This window comes from Melospiza georgiana, chromosome 4 (genome assembly GCF_028018845.1).
Source record: "Melospiza georgiana isolate bMelGeo1 chromosome 4, bMelGeo1.pri, whole genome shotgun sequence".
NCBI lineage: Eukaryota > Metazoa > Chordata > Aves > Passeriformes > Passerellidae > Melospiza > Melospiza georgiana.
The window spans coordinates 49,246,085-49,259,311 of record NC_080433.1 but is presented as its reverse complement, the minus strand read 5'-3'; the positions used below and the strand labels follow the sequence as shown (position 1 = coordinate 49,259,311).

General features: G+C 36.8%; 1 protein-coding gene across 3 annotated transcripts in view; it reads right to left on the bottom strand.

Annotated features, from left to right (window-relative positions):
- The window catches only part of TAFA2 (TAFA chemokine like family member 2), a 189,382-nt gene that overhangs the window by 114,084 nt on the left and 62,071 nt on the right, over positions 1 to 13,227 (bottom strand). Inside the window, exon 2 of one of the 3 annotated variants that reach the window (XR_009114406.1) lies at positions 5,653 to 5,711. The exons of the other annotated variants lie outside the window; for them this stretch is intronic. The gene's annotated coding sequence lies outside the window, so the exon portion shown is untranslated. The remainder of the gene's footprint in view (positions 1 to 5,652; positions 5,712 to 13,227) is intronic. 3 annotated transcript variants of the gene reach the window in all.

The window sequence follows — 13,227 nt, the reverse complement described above, 5'->3', positions numbered from 1 at the left end:
TGAGATGAACCACCATTCAAAGAGCAAATGTTCTATACAAATACGTAACATAACTTCACTGGGAACTTGCAATCTAAATTAAATCCATCTGGGAAATATTTTACCATTCAATGCTCATGCAAGTTGTGTTTAGCCAGTGGCTATTCAAATTCATATAATTCTACATACAATTCTAATTCAGTTCATACACATACATAGGGAATCTATCCACTTGTTTTCCCCACAGAATTTTTATGTCAATAATTGTTATGGAAAGTGTGGAACAGGTGAGAGGTTGACAAGTTCTCAAACAACTGGGAGCAGTCAAGGTAAAGGCAGCAGTAGTACACATGTGGCCTGCTAACAGTACCTTTATTACCAGGCATAAAAAATAGCTGGTTACACTGTAAAATTTCTGCTATCAAGTAGTGCAGAGCCAATTCTACATTACAACTCTTTTTCAAGAACCCAAAGAAATACACTGAGATATTGTCTAAGGATAAGTCTTTTAGGATATGTGAAAAATTATTTCTTTAAACAACAATGAAAACTTTAGTTTAAAAAGTCAATGTTTGAAAAATAAATGTGCATCTTCCATTGAAAGCAAAAAAGGCTCTTTGGGAATTATCATGATGCTTGGCTATGAGGGAGGTTGATTAACAACAAAACAGTTTGCATGTCACTGGAACTTTAGGAGACAGCTCTACTGAGAATTGTAAAAGTTCCTTTGAAAGCTATAAATAAATAGAGGAAAGAAATGACTACTGACATTACAGCAGGACTTATATTAACTGAAACCAGTACATATCAATGTAAATGCATGTAATCTTTCCACTGACAAAAAACCTAATTCAGAACATAGAGCATATCTGTTCTATGAACTTGATACAGTTTCCTGGCACCACCAAGAATTTTACTATGGGCCAGTGGAATTCACATTTATTGTACATTGAATTCATTTGCAGTTAGGAAGAAAGAACCTGATAGTGATAATTCACACTGAGGGTGAAAGAGATTAGTAGCCATTCTGGATTTTTATGCAGTGTCTACCTCTAACATATCTCTAAAAAATCTAAATGCATGAGGTCAAATCAAAGTATTAGACAGGGAATAATCAACACGTTCCAATAATGCACTGGAACTGCAACAACTTCTCTGGGAAATGCATACAAACAGACAAGTTTTCTTCCTAATTAAAAATAACTTACCTTATTTGACAAGTTCCCTGTCTGGTTTTGCCTGTGATCCAAGATCTATGCACTTTGAGTCACTGTAGACACACGCTGGACAAACTTTCCATCCTGGAAGCCTTCTCTGCTAGCAATGATGGCTGCCAATCAAGTCACAAGTTTTCATAACATTTTTTAATACACCTGTAGTGAAATATTTTTCTAATAGTTTTAACTATTTATATCAAATCAATAGTTTTTATGTCCAGCTTTCGGTTTTAACCACTGCATTTAAGCTCTCTGTTGTCACTGTTAAATATGCTAAACATTTTAAAAGTCATAGTGAAAGTACATAGCTTTTATCACAAATAAAACTGTCTAGGAATGCTTAAATAAGGTAGTATAAATACAAATGAGAAGCTAACAGGGAACTGGTAGGTAGTATTAACATGGCCATCCAGGATTTATTACTAATCCTGATAAAAATAATATTAATATTCTAAAAACGTTGTTATAAATTACTTTGGAAAATAGTAAGAAAAAAGAGAAATATAGAAGTTGATCCCTTTTGTTGGAACAATGCTACTACAATAATGTTGCTAATCCACCATCCTAGCAGTATAAAATCTAATGAGTAGTATGTTACTAATATGCAAAGTATTATGCAAATTTTATTCAAATCACAATGACTGATAGCAGGTCAAAGCAGCATGCATTAATATTCTCCTAGTTATACTACAATTACTGTAAAGTACTGCCTGTACACCACCAAGACAATTTTCTACACATATATTAAACTACATTAAATTTTTTCTTCATGTTCTTTATTTCAGTCACAATGAAAAGAAATCTACTCACTACTTCAGCATTTTTCCTATCAGCAATACAGACATACAGAATATTTCCAGTTAATAAGCACTAACCCTTCCAGCACACCAGTTTCCAAATGCCACTATCACACTACCCAGAGGATATACATTTTAATTCCACTCTTAACATGTCTCCATCCCAGAGAGCTAGAATTTCACAGCAGGCTAACTAAGCAGGAGTACAACTTTTTGTTTCATTTTCCCTTTCAAACCACATTACCTGTGATAAAATTAAGATATCATTACATGTAACAATGCACAGTCACCTGTGAAGAGTAACACAAGAACCAAGTATTTAGCCAAGTGTGGCAAAGACCACGTTCTCCAAGCAAAGCCACTGCTCTTTAACAACCACCTCACACCACTTTGGGAGAGCACTTATACATAAAAACTGACATTTTGAATGGAAAACTCATCTTAAGCCAGGAAATCAACATCATGTGACAAAAACAGCACAGAGAAAAATAAAAATTATGCCTAATAATGGAGGACTGCGCACAACTTTGAGGAAATCTCAAATATTTTCCCAATGTAGCATGAAGTGATGTATACGGACACTAAGGCAGCACTGCTGTTCACTAAGCAGAGATCTCCAAGTTCCAATGCTATAAACCAAACCCCTTTCACCAAGTCACTTTTCTCTTCTTATCCTGTTCCAATTCTTGTAAGTATCATCCATTTTCATTCTCAAATAGAAGGGTAAAAAGAGAAATTCACTCTTTACTTCTTTCAGCACAACCTAGGTCATCACATGAATCATCAGCCACAATCCCTTCCTTCAGATTATTCCCTTCCATGTTATCTTTAAGAGTCTGCATAGGTTAAATATCATAGAATTTGGAGTCAGATTACTGTATTTTGAATAGATCCTGTTTTGGAAAGAATTTAATATTTGGGGAAGTGTTCAATGGTTCACTTTTTCTGGTAAAAAAATTCTTGGTACAGAACGAAAGCTGTCTTTGAAATCCCAATAGACTGTGGCATAGACGATGCTACACAATGACTACTTTTTTATTTAAAATAAATCCATGTTCTATTTAAAATTTCTATATGTTATTTTATAGAAGTGCAATAGTCCAGGAAAAATATTATTGTACTTGGTTTTAATATAACAACTTTTTTAAAAGTTGGGGTTACTCTTGCAGGTTATCTCCTCAAGCATATGCCAAGAGAATTGATTTGGTATCAGTTGCTACTAAAAAAATCACACCATCTATAGACAAGCTACTGAATTCCTCAGCTGCAGGTTATGTCTGCTCTATGATGATCCCTGTAGTCTTGTAGCAAATCAGTCTCCTAGGTGTGTGTTCTCTCTATTCTACCACAACTTCAGCACTTTTACAATCCGATTCACAGCTCTAAAAGGTTGCAATGCTACTCCTGGGTCTTCTGCACATACATGCACTGAACAGATTCTTTGGCCATGCCTAACATTAATGTTGGATTCAACGGGGTAACAAGACACATTAGAATGAGTTAATATTTGCACAACCCTTAAGCTTATATTTTTAACATCTGCACAACGGTTAAGTACATATGGAAGTGCTGTGTGCTGTTACCCACAGGTGTTTTCTCCAACTGAACTGAAGCAGACAGAGAACAGAACTCACTGAACTGTTGGCAAAAGGAGCTGCCCTTCACTGTGTTCTCTCTCCTTCTGGCCTCTCTCTGCCCAGCTGTGCATAATAACTCCATCATAGCTTTGTTTCCCAATTAAAATTCCATTAAGAATGAAGAAAATATAACTAAAGAAAAATATTTGCTGGTAGACCAGTGAATGTCATTCACCGCAACTTTAGGAAGGCCTTCAACGTTGTTTACCACAGTGTTCCTTTATAAATATTAGGACTTTACACTCTGTAGGGATGGATATCCAGGGGTGTAAAGGATTGCTGGGACGATAGGCCTCTGACAGTAATGGCCAATGGGTCACACTTTGTCTGCAGGCCAGTGAGGAGTGATGTTGGACCTGTCCTGCTGACCCCCTTTTTTAGGCACTTGGAGGATGTACTGGCGTGCACTCTCTTCAGGTCTGCAGGTGCCACCAAGGGGCAGGGCCAGCTGATATGCTGAGGGTAGGCCTGCCATCCAGTGAGAGCCAGGTGGGCTGGAGAAATTGGCTGACAGGTGAGTCAAGGATCTTCTTCACATCCAAAGAGGAGAGATGCAAAGCACTTTTCCTGGGAAAGAAGAACCCTTGCAGCCACCCAGGCTAAGGACTACCTAAGGACTCTTCCAACCTGAATTACCTGTGACTCTATGATCCTAAGAGCCATAAACTTTCTTCAAAATAGGTATTATATAATTTTGTCATATCTGACAGAACAGCTGTGATGTTTTTTTAAGTGTACTCTGCACCTAACAATCTGTCTCTCTCTGTCACACATTACTGCACACACACTTTGCTCAGCCTCTCCATCTTTGCTGTGAAAGCATTACCTGAAGGGTACTACCCCCTTCTAAACACCAGTCTTCACAGAAATACAGATCTTTCAAAGAATTTCCATTTCCTCTATCCAAGGATTGCTCAGTACCCCTTCAGCAAGAGATTTCTGAAATCCATTTCCAGTTACCTGGATTGTCAGCTTATGAGATGTCCTTTTCCTGCAGATAATTCACTATTTAAATTTTCAGAAGTACTGGATACCTGATGCTAGTTTGCATGCTTGAAAAGAAGCAGTTCTGTATTTGTGTCTCTGAATTTTTTTTATCAAAAGCAAAACTATTTGCATCCTTATGAACAAGAGATACAGAAATCTTTAAGCTTATATTTTTAACATCTGCACAATGTTAAAAATATTATGAATCATATTATGAATCCTTCCCCGTAAGTTAATTTCAGTACAGCAAAGTAGTCTGGAACAGCTATGTTTCCTTTGTCTTGAGCATCAAAGATGTCAGATAGCAAGAAATGGGAGTCCAGTGAATGGACTAGAAGAGTCTGCCTCCATTCTCTAAACTTCTACAGGTTTCCTACAGGATCTTAGGGGACCCAGTCAGTCTTCCTATACAGAGACACCATCCATAAAACTGGAAGGCACAGTAAGACAAGTAATCACCTTACAGTATAAAGATGTTTAAACACTCAAATATAATGTTAACAAAGGTAGATCATATATCTACCATCAATACCTAATTTTCCAATTGTGTTATGATACAAATGCTTGACACTGTGCAAAAATTTCTAAGCATTTCCTTCATATCCTAGACATGTTAAGTAACATTTACGGGCAAAAACCAAGCAGGTGCCAACAAAATAATGATTATGTAATGGATATGGCATCTTAGTTAAATTATAGAGATTTTAACAAAACTTTAGGTGAACAAGTCCTTGTATTTAAAAGAGACTACTACTCAAATATCACACTTAAGATTGTAGTACCATTCTTACACACTCCTGGTGGGTACCTCCTGTAGGCAAAACAAAACCTATGCTATTTTCCAAAGAGCACTTTCTTTGAGCACTCATGATTATTTCTCAGGCAGTTATTTCCTATTTGGAGTTGGAAGGGCATGAATTTGTTGGCTGCTAAGCTGTGAAATCTTGTGTGTGACCATATTTCAAGGATGCTTCTCACAAGTTCCATACAGAATATCAGATCCTTTAAAAAGATCTGTCCATCCCCACATCTTACTTTTGTTTCCACGGAGCTGTTCCCAGAGGATTAGGAAGTCATTCAGCATAGTTCTCCATCTAGAGAATAAATATAAATATAACCTCAAATCAAAGACCGCAATCATCTCCCAGATATTTTATTAACAAGTGTTTCTTTCTCATAAAAGATCTTTCAAGTATCTGACCTATTTATTTTAGTAAAGAAGAGCTCATCATTTGAGCACTTCACTGTCTGTGAAAGGAAAACAATGTCCATAAACTGTTAAGTGCCAGAAACAATCTGATTGGGATGGGGACTGTTAAGTGTCAGAAACAATCTGGTTGGGATGGGGATTGATTCCCTCTTTACCGTGACCGCCAGCCAAATGACGAGAGGATTTTTAAGATTATTTATAGAAAACAGCTTTATTGCTCTTCACAATAAAGGATTTCTTCTCAGCATGAGTAGCTGGGAAGACAGGAAGCCACTTGAGTGTCCCTTCAGAGCCTACTGGGAAGGTTCTGTGCAGGCCACGATCTCCACAGCAAGGCAGACCTCATCCAGGGCCTCAGTGAGCAGCAGATTTCAGTGCCTCTGTTCCTCTCTCATGAATTGCAGAGTACTTAGCCTCAAATTTTTCAAGGCAGGCTATTTTCTCATGTTCTTACAGCACACAGAATGATTAAACCTGAGCAGAGCTGTGTCTATAAGATGGAATCCAGTTGAACACTTTCACTCCTTCTTTGTGCCTCAGGTGTGTGTAACAAATAAGAAGTCCATTGCTTGCACTCTACAGATAAACATTCTATAGTGGGGCACAGAAAAAGGTTGTAGTACTCTTCTCTTCTTAGACAAACATTACACAACCACATCATGTAAGTACAAATTTTGACAGTTCTGTTTCCTGAATTCTACTCCCTTCTAAAAAAAAAAAACCCCTCCCATTAATCTATTTTAATTTCCTACAAAGAGTGAATAAATGAATATAAAAACACAGTACTGATTACCAGCATCTGTTAGATAGCCTCTGTTATGGTGCTTTGCTCTACAAGATTTTCTTTAAAAATCATCAATCATACTTTCAGCTGAGGAGAAATGCTAAAACCAGAAGGACTTTCTTATTTTCTCACGAGGGCTTACAACTGGAGTTTTTAGCAGCCATCCTTGCAGCCCCAAAAAGTCATTTTATTTTATAAAGGAATCCACATCAAAGATTTCATGCACTGTCAACACATTCTCATCATTGTTTGCCTACACTCTTTGAACTACCTCCTTTCAGCTACTGAAATATTAAAATTGCATTTTCCTCTGTTCTGTCAAAAAGTTGTGCAGCTTAACAGGACAGTATTCTATAGTTCCTGAACATTCTGTTCTCTCCAGAGAAATTGAAAGTGGGAATTAAATGCATTATTTTGTGAAAAATAACCACGAGAATATAAAAATGATGGGCTTGCAGTAGCATGGAAAAGTGAAAAGGAAATAATTATTCATTGTTTTTTCATAATAAATAATGAATACTACTTATACTAAGTATAAGGTGAAAACAGACAAAGTTAGAAAGAAATACAAATAGAAATGTTTGGACAGATAATATTGCAATCACTGTCACAGGATACATTGGTATCTAAAGTTTATATGGGTTCAGTTAGATGAGCTCATGCAAGAAAATTATCACTGTCTATCCAACACAAAGATGCAGCCTCTGATTCAAAAGGTTCCCTGATGCAGAGAAGCTGGAGGGGTGTTACCAAGTAGGCAGGACCTTCTGTCCTGTTTCTGTAGTTCCACAGGTTTCCATTCTCCAAGGAAGCCCAGGCTGAGCTGACCCAGTGCAGCTGATTTGCATGAAGCAGTGCTCATGGATGAATTTTAACTGACTGCCCAAATCCAGTAGCTCAGTACAAGGCACAGAGAGCAGAGCTGTGACAGTCACACATGGGATTATGCATTTGAAATGTTTGAACTCAGCTTTAATGAACAGGTCTTACTAATTTGCTGATTAGTATGATTACATCACTTTTTTGTTAAGCATTATGCTGTAACTAATAATGATGTGCTCTCACATCCCTTCTTCTAATAAGGAAGGAAAATGTTCCTGTTTTACAGCTGAGTGGTCAAAGAACAGGGAAATCAGCCATTCCCTTTAAGATGGCCCAATTTCAAGGATATATTTGGCCAAAGATTTAAGTGTTCCAAGACAAGAGTTAAGAACTCTAAATTACCAAAAATCAGTCAGAACTGTATTTGGAACACAATTATTCTATACAAGAAAGCTAACCACCTAGTAAATACCAGAAACACACTGTGACCATCCCTATACCCTCTGCTCAGATGACAACTTTGCTAGTAAGTCAGAACTTCTTCCACATGAGCCTCATACTTGCACAGAAAGATAAGACAAATGAAGGATTTCAGGGGTTACAAAGATAAGACTCCAAACATAGGATTCAGATTTCCAAATGTGTAGTACATGAGTTCCTTAGAAAGTAAAATCACAAATAAATAATACAATCCTGAAATTTTCTCATACCATGCATATTTCATGCCTGTTTTAGTATATACTTGGAAATTTTATTTTATCCATTGGATTACAGGTATTTGCTTCACAAAGTGCAGTAAGTACTTAGAAGAAAAAAATTTTCATGGACTCTTCCAAACAAATATTTTGAACAGGTGTTTCTTGTTTTGATAGCAGAATTTTTCTAATAATTAGATCTCTAGATTTTTATGAGGCATCAGATATTTCATGATGTAAGATTTAAGAATTATACAAAAGTTATAGCTGCAGTCCCAAAAATATTTCAAACAAAATAAAATCCCTGGATGCTGCTGGTCCCAGGAGAGTAAATGAAAAGCTGGGAGTGATTTCACACTCACAATATGATTTAGAGTGATTTCTACAATAACGACTTCAGAGCTCTCATTGGGGTGGGTTTGATCCAAAGTCTTATTAAGTTTGTGGTAAGGCTTATCTGTCTTCCTTGTCTTGGATTTTTCCTCTGTTCAAACAGCAGTATGCTATATTGTTCTGTTTAAAACCTGTTTCTTTGGATTCTCTTCATTCATTTTTAAGGTATTTATAGAAAAGTCATCCCAAATTGTTGTACAACTGCTAATAATGGACAAATAACTCAGAAACTCTGCCTTCCTAATATTTCCCACATTGCAGTTTTGATAGATCTCATATGACTAATCAATGAATTACTGAGCAGTTAGAAGAGTCGATGTACAAGTCATTTTTTAGAAGTGCTTATTTTAAAAAACAGAGTACTAGTGAATCCAAGAAAACTGATAGAATTAACCCTCCTGTGTTCCTGAATGCTTTCTTGTAGATAAACTAAGACACAAGTATTCATCGAAGTCTTTTCTAAAAAGAAAACCTGACAAGAGGTTCTGACGTTATGTCTGATCTACACCCCAAAATATTCACTTATAATTATTATCTTATAATTAGCTTACTAACTTATTAGCTTGTAATTAGCTTATAATTTTCTCCAGGAACACTCTCAGAGATACTCCTGTCTACATCTTCTAAAATAAACCTTAAAATAGACAAATACAGATCTGATAGCACTGGGATAATCTTAGAAAAGGTATGTGAGAAATTTTGAAGCTCTGGTCCTAGAAAAAGAGCCATGATACAGCCATGACCCTGTAGCACCAGAACTTTAGCAGTAGGAATATTTTATGTTAATTTTCATTATTAGCTCTTCATCACAATCGTATTCTTACATGTCAACGTGGGGGGTTTTGTACTGCAAAAAAAAAATTCAATCCCATTAAAGTTCCAGACTTCCTACCCCCACTGCCTCATGTATAGTGTCCAACAACATTCATAGCCCTTGGGCTGCCATGGCTCAGCTGCAGATCCTAGTTTATAACAAATGGATGCAAAAATGCATTGCTTCAAGGACACTGATGTACAAATGATAGTTTTGGTCTAGTAGAAAACACTACAAAGTTTTTCAACACTTTAGTAGCTTTTATTTCATACTTCAATATCAATGAAATGTTATGTTTAACTTTGAAGATCTCTCAAAGCTGTATATTCTTGATACAGGAATATTTGAAGAGCATCAGAGGAACAATAACTTTATTTACTATAAAAAGGTGCTTTATATCAATTAAAATATAATATTACAATAAACAGAATTGTACAGCACTATTATCCCAAATCCAAGGCAAAATAAATAAAATTAACCATGCTGTCTTATAAACATGGACTGCTCCTGTCATGTTCTAGCCTTAATATAGCTGCAAAAGCAGCTATACTACCTGCATACCCCAAAATGCAACAGCTTCAAGTGAAATGGAAAACATCAGACCCCTTCCTTGAACAGCGGTGTTCCAACACTGGAACAATGAGAGATCCAGCTTGTCTGCTTTTGCCAGTCCCTGAGAAGTGACCTACTTTTTCACAAAGATTAAAAACCAATTATTTTAGAACAAAATGCTGTCTGACACTGAGAAGTAACAGCTGAATATTATCAGTCTCATATAACATATTCTGGAAGTGCCTCTGTTTAAGAAGCCCACTGCTGCATGCTACACCTTTCTAGATGTCTGAATATGTTCTAAATTAATTTAAACACAATAGTGTGAGTGAAACACAACAGACTCCTATCAGATCTACAACGGCACCAATGACTACACAATAAAAAATAAAATAATTATTCTGTATTAAGAGGATGAAAGAACAATCTCTTAGTGAGACAGAGGACTGTGGAAAAGAAAACAGGCCACACTAGCTCCCTCAGCTTAGAGAACCAGCCCTCATCAACTGGATTCTCCACAACAAGGGGCAGTTACACATTATCTACTATACTAACCCTTTTTCCCACTGGGAAACATCTTTATCAGTACAAAACTGACTTCTCAGCATCACTGATGCTGTGGAAACTGAAGAGGGATTTTGTTGCAATTATGCGGCTGCAAGCATACCTCTTTTGTCACTGTAATTCCCCATGCATTTTTTCCAATATTTAGAGCAGTGAGATTCAGCATATCAAAGCAAAGTCCCACCTCCTCCATTCCACTCTATAAGCTGCAGCACAGGAGCTCTACCAGGACTGAAGAGCACGAGGTTAGATCTGCTCCAGAATGGTGAATGGCCACAGTCCCCTGTGGCTGCCTCACGTCCTGATCCGCCACCGCCGTCAGCAGGAGTCACACCGCGGCTTTTGGCACTGCAAACACACAGCGCTGCCTAACGAACTCAAGTGCTGCTTGGGAAGCTTAGCAAGTCAGCCAGTAGAGAGAAATACCACTTGAAAGAAGAGTTTATTTAAACAGACCTTCAAATTGTCAGTTTAAGGAGACAAGTTTCAGCTAGTTCTACAATTATTGTCTTGTATATATCCATAAAGCAATTTATTATCCTAAAGTGCCTAAACTTTTAATGTGGGGGAAATTCCCCAAACCTTCTCACCAAGAATCACCACAGTACTCCAGCTAAAAAGTTACCTTTCTTGCATCACATTTAAAAAATAAAGGAAGAAAATTAAGAAATATTTAGTAATAAATAAAATATATCAGATATTTGGAATAATATCAATTTTTCCTGATTTTTCACAGAACATTAACCAATTTCAGCAATATAAATGATTTAAAATCTGATAGGTTTACTGAAGACTTGAGGCTGTTGCTTCCCAAGCTTATAAGCAAAATATTGTGTAGAAACTCCTTTAATTTCAATTCTGCCCGTTGTAACAGTTGCTTAAATGGAAAAAAAAAAAAGGGAGGGGGGTGGTGTTCCAAGATGCTGGCAGGTAGGAATTTCTTTATTTCAACTCTCATGATTTCTAATGCTGTTAAATTAGAAAATATAAAACAAGCACATTAAAAGGCACTAACCTCCCAAAGGAGCTAATGACAAAGGTAGATTTGAAATCAATAATGCATATCATAAATCCATGATAATGAATCTTGACATTCACCAAAACATGACGTCCTCATTTCAAATCCCACCATTCTTATATAGGCCAAACTCCACATTAACTTGGCTGAAAGATAGGTTGTTTCCCTAGTGAAGAGATGATTTCTTACAAATATGATTAAACTCCAGGAAAAGCACACAGCACTCAACTAAATGTAAATAATTTGATGTCCACCCTAAAGAATTTACAGCCCAGAAATATAAATGCAGGCTATCATTGTAGTATCAAACACCTAGGCAAAGGGCCCTCCAAGGAGCCTTTTTGCTTTCTGCAGTAAGTTTTATATAAATCATACAGAAAAAGAAGAAAATCCTTCTATTGTGTTGGGAGGATTATCTGGTTTGAAGTAAGTTATTCTGACTTTCTCACTGCAGTGTTTCGGGGTTTGTCTCTGCTGCCAGCTTCTCACAGGACAAACAGCAACAGAGCTCTGCCCTGCAGCCAGGCTCAGCTACCCCAGCTCACTCAGCAAGGGGATGCTTCCCAGCCCCAAGCTCCCTGCAGCATCTATCCACATGAAACAGCCTATATATTCTGCTCACTCATAGTAATTACTCCTGGAGAGGGAATATATCCCATCTCACCAGCCTAACAAAGACTCTTACTGCAAAATAGAACATGTTTATTTTAACAAGGCAATTCACTACAAGGTTAGAAATCGGACTGCAAAAAGGAAATATTCTAGAGTCCTTCTTGGCTACTTTGGCATCTCATGCAGAAAATCCTTTAGCTGGTCTCAGAGCTTTAACCCAGAGAGAAACCTGTACAGCACATTCACCTGAGCGTGGATCTGAGCCTGGGCCCTTTCTCTGGGTCTCATTTTATGACACGCCAGCTTCTACATTTTTCCTTCTCTCTTCAGCAGAAAACAGACTTGAAAAACAGCTAACATTTTCTGTTAGTTCCTCATTTTATGCAGTCTGGGGCTGGTGAATAAAAGGCTAGATAATAGTTATTCAACACAAACCAAGTCTCAGCTCCCATGTTCTGGAGACCATCTGCCTGTGCATTCTTTTCTTTGTTCAAGAACATCACATGTTTCAAATAGCAAAAGAATGCATTGGAAAGATGCTTTCTGGAGGCATAGTAGACTGAAATGAAATACTATATCCCAGGCTAAAATCAGAACTCTCAGAAATATGTTTGATCCCATGGATTCACTGGAGTGAATTTCTTGAGCCTTTCCAAAGCCTGTATGTTGCTGTAGACCAAAAAATGGGTACCCAAGAGTCTATCAGAATGGAAAGCTTTCATTTAGGCTTTGTAATATAAGGCGTAAGCTGCTTTTCCTTTGAAACCAACCTTTCAAAATTACTTTTTAGATGTTCAGGCTTCCTCTTAGAGGGAAAAAGACTTTACTAACATAAGGTTGCTAATGAGACAGAACTGACTGGCATGCAAAACACATTAGCACTATTACCCATATTGATAAAATCACTCTGATTATTCTGCTTAGGAAAGTTAAAAACCTTTTTTTTTTCACCTACATAATACTGAAAAAAAGATCTGCTAAATAGAAAGAGAATTATTTCCTTTTTTCTGTCATAATTTAAAATAGCTATGAAGAATAGTAAAAACAACATTTTTACATCTTCTATGTGCTAATATCAAATCTATCATGAAATCTGGACTGTCATTTGGTCAGTTTCAATATCTGTGATTAATTAGCTTTCAAGAA